This window comes from Phoxinus phoxinus (genome assembly GCF_949152265.1).
Source record: "Phoxinus phoxinus genome assembly, chromosome: 15".
Classification (NCBI taxonomy): domain Eukaryota; kingdom Metazoa; phylum Chordata; class Actinopteri; order Cypriniformes; family Leuciscidae; genus Phoxinus; species Phoxinus phoxinus.
Window position 1 is genome coordinate 13,929,869 of NC_136890.1, and position 748 is coordinate 13,930,616.

Consider the following 748-nt stretch of genomic DNA (forward strand, 5'->3'; position numbering starts at 1 on the left):
CAAATCATGGGGATTACAAGTCACCAGGGCAGACGGTGAAAGGAATTCAGATAGCACCACTTAAAAGTGTGAACGGAAATATCAGGAAATTTAGATGGAGGTCATCAGGCTTTAGGTGTTTACTGTGATTAACATCAGATGGAAGAAAACTCATCATAGATGAGACACATTATGCAAGGAGGTTCTAGAAACAGGACAGCGTATGGTATGGAATCTCAGGCAACAGTTTAAAAAGTTTGGGGATCAGTAAGTAAGTAAGTTAATAGCCTACATTTATTCAGCAAGGATGCATTCTGGAAAAGTTTTTCTGGTAACTGGCATTTCATGATTTTTTCATTCGGACTGCCCACCTTACATAACATATCCCAACAATGTGGTCTGATACCATGATTAAAAAAATGAAAACAAGATTAATCTATCCGAAATATTTAATAAACAAACAAGCAAGGAGTTTTCTGCACAATCCCATGCAGCCTAGTCATGGTACAGGATCTGCTGAGGGAAAAACAATCAAAGATAATTTGGAATGTTAAAGCAAACAAAGTCGTAATGTGAGATGTCTCCAACTAGGGCCCATGCTTGTAATTAAAGGCCAAAGAGAAAAACTTTATGGATGGGTGGCAGCGTGAGGACACATTAATGTCCTTCTTTTGATGGCACAGGAAATTCCCGGGTGATGACTCCGGTGCGCTAAACTAAAAAATGCAAACAGCTATCTTACAGGACATCTTACACGTGTTGTCTGAGG